Source organism: Mercenaria mercenaria, chromosome 14, assembly GCF_021730395.1.
Source record: "Mercenaria mercenaria strain notata chromosome 14, MADL_Memer_1, whole genome shotgun sequence".
Classification (NCBI taxonomy): Eukaryota; Metazoa; Mollusca; class Bivalvia; order Venerida; family Veneridae; genus Mercenaria; species Mercenaria mercenaria.
This window is the reverse complement of record NC_069374.1, coordinates 68,665,753-68,669,209: the sequence shown is the minus strand read 5'-3', so window position 1 is coordinate 68,669,209 and position 3,457 is coordinate 68,665,753. Positions and strand designations below refer to the sequence as shown.

The following is a 3,457-nucleotide window of genomic DNA, read 5'->3' as shown; positions in this document are numbered from 1 at the left end:
AAAGAAATTCGATGTTGGTTATAAATCCTGTATTATGCATAATGCCGTACTACTTTCATTAATCGAAATTGGTGACTTGAATTCCTTTAAAACACATATTCTATGTGCATGGGTTAAGACAAAGCAACAAAAATGTTCAAGTAATTAATAAAACGTCAATCTAAAAGTAGCCTAATCTGTGATGTATTACAAAAACTGCAAATGTAATAGGACTATCATAACAGTAGCTTGACGTTGGTACTTTTTTCAGCTCTTATGGAGTTTTCCAGGTCGGATCACCCGAGGCCTGCAGGCAATGGCCTCATTTGCAGTCTTTTGTAATAAGCACATTAATAACTTGAACGATGTCTGTATTACAAGATCAGTAAATAATGTTTATTTTAAATGTTATTGGTCTGTCTGAAGCAGATAATCCGGCCTATGAGTTTCTCGATAGGACTGAGGGTGGTAAGTGTATCAAACTTGCTTTAACATCATTCCTTAATTAAAACAGTAAAAAGACTAAACAGTAACACTTAAAAAGACAAACAATAAAATTGCACTAATCTAAAGTCACTATTATTCAGAATAATAGTTCTTTTAACACAGGGCTTATATTGAAATTATAGTACTTGCGCATTTAAATAATATTATAAAATTTGTTTCTTCAGTCTGCATTTATTCCAGTCATTTTTAAAGATTTAATGTAAGAGCTGAATATATAGTTGTAGCCCCAGAACACACGTACGATACAGCTTCTCCTACTGCACCAAAAAGTAAGTATTGCTTTTATTCATACAAAACACTCTTCCGCATAATAAATGACTCCTACAACACTTTGGTCAGATATATACTAATTCGAAGATTATATAACAAATTAAAGCAACAGTCACATATGCAATATATTGAGCTGCCGAAGGTGAGAAAATGTAAATATTTATTTAATACTGCGAAAATAGTAAACCCAGATGAACATTTTAAATTATTATGCTAAATAAAAAAAAAATCTTGAGATCATAATTCAAATAATTAAATAAAACAAAATGGAAAAAAGAAACACACCTTTAAAAATATTCGTTACATGTATTGCTCATGGTAAGCCTTTGATTTCCGTCGTCCGTCTATCAGTCGCTACAAATGATATCTTCTAAAAATGCACATTACAACTTCCAACCAATCCATAGAGGGATGTTCCTTTGGTTTTTCTCTTCTTAAGTCGTCCAAAGAATGCCATTACATACAAAAGTTATCGTTGAATGTATCACGTTTTTGTCATCTATATTACCACTAACATCCTAGTGAGAGTTGAATGTGTCACGCTGTTTCTTCCTTCGACGCGACTGATAGAAGTCCAAGCAGGATTCATTCCAACAAATCTTTGACTCACCTCTTCACTTGTAGAAATTCACATATAAAATATCCTTTCCCTCGTAATGGCTTCGATATTGAAAAGGGCTTTGTCGTGCTTTTTACGGACGATTCTGATCGGTTTCCGAAGATCTTTAGCGAGACGTCACTAATTGGATGACACCTTCTTTTCATGATGTACACAAAGTAAAGATATCGGTGGCCATGTGTCAGAGGTTCAACCAGGAAACCATGGAAAGCTTCTGATATGCGAGAACGGGAAATTAGCTCATGTATTTTAACAACTCCATTAATTATAACGATGAAAATTACGATTAATCAGAGGAATCTCTTTCATTTACTCGATAATCCATTTGGACCCTATATGTGTTAGTGTAAATCATATACATTGTATAGGCTACAATATATTATGTTGGTGCAAAATGTCATACTATAAACATCATTTGAATATCATCTTTTGTTTCAGGTACAGTCAGTTCTGGAAACGCAGAGTATTTGAATCTTCAAATGAAAAAATCATGAGATGCCAGTCTTCATTCGAGTACGTTTTCTTCACAACACGAAAAAGGATTCTAATTTTATTTAGATTTGTCGTTTGACTGTTTAATTCTTACTTGATAACTATTCCCTGTGTAACCGGTATAAAAACATTTCAAAGAAAGAATTCATCTATACTTCATAAAATATTAAATGAATTGTTCATTCGAAGAGATATTGAGCACTTTCGCAAATGGTCAGTTAAGAAAACTGTTAGTTGTGATGTCGCTTGTGTCTTTTCACCTTCAGCTAATGAGTTTTAACACATCAATGTTCGATGTAGATCGTAAAGCGGCCCTCTTCGCCTTCCATAAGATCGAGATCGGGTAGTAAGCACGATTTATAACATGTTTATAGGTACAAGGAATGGAATCTATGTAAACTCATTTTTATGACATGTGGTATTTGGTTATTTAATTAATATGATTTCATTTTACAAAGCGAAAGCAGAATATAATAGCACCAATTCTACATTATTTGCAATATGTACGAGCACTAATCTACTGACGTCACATAATAAAAAAGGAAGTAAAGATAGAACGAAGACGCTTGCCCTTGGCAATGAAAAGATCTACAGTCCATTTTTTGAAAAAAAGTTATTTCAAATTGATATGTAGTTTACAATCGATTCAACCGATATATAACACTAACTTCGTCTCATTTCTGTGTACGTATTTTCATTTATAATAAGACTTGTTGTTTTCTTATTAATGGTTTTGGTTTCGTTTGAAAAATTAATATATGTTTGTAATAAATATCACTTTTGAAATTCGACTTTTGACTTTTTGAGTTGTCTTTTTTGTGTTTTTTAATGTTACGATATATTTAATAGTTTTAAATTAAAATACGAAAAATCACACTGTTACTAATATTTAATGATTTTTTTTGTGAAATATATCTTAATATTGTTCTATAATAACTACGAACAATGAAGAGTAGAGAACAATATGCATAATAAAGTATTGTAAAAAAATTATAAACTAATCAGGGTATCTTTAAAGTTAAAAACTACTACCCCTCTGGATTAATGTGCAACTCTTAAAACAATTGATTCAAATCTAGGGGACATACATACCCCTTTACCATTTATCCAGCATATTTTTCTGACTTAAAAGATATGTATCTTAATGTCAATGCCACCCGGTCGATTTTTAATCCGATAGACTGAAAGACCTTAACATAACACTGGTTTTTAAACTTTAAACATTCCGCTTATTGTTTTGCGTTTCAGTTTGTAAACATAATACAAATAATAGTATCAGTAATAATAATAACTTCCTTCTTGACTATTTGTTAAAACTTTATTATTTTGAATAGATAGTATCTAATATTCTTAAAATAAAGCATGCCAGTGTAATCATTAAAGAAACAAGCAGTTAAATATGTATTATTATTATTAAAAGGAATAATGTTACCAATGATATCAAACATTGTCTAGCTCACAAACAAAAATGTCTAATCGGTAACTGGTGTACATTCGTCTGTTTGTGTATTTAATGTGGACTGTCAATTCAGCATAGGTCATTGTTATTAAACTCACTGCAGCGATCACCTTCTTTTACTGTAACGGGAG

General features: G+C 31.4%; 1 long non-coding RNA gene across 1 annotated transcript; it reads left to right on the top strand.

Annotated features, from left to right (window-relative positions):
- The first annotated feature begins 382 nt into the window (after positions 1-382).
- Positions 383-2,649, top strand: LOC128548562 (uncharacterized). Its single transcript, XR_008367162.1, has 3 exons — positions 383-447; positions 711-755; positions 1,814-2,649. It is a non-coding gene; the product is annotated as an uncharacterized LOC128548562 (long non-coding RNA).
- Positions 2,650-3,457: the final 808 nt, after the last annotated feature.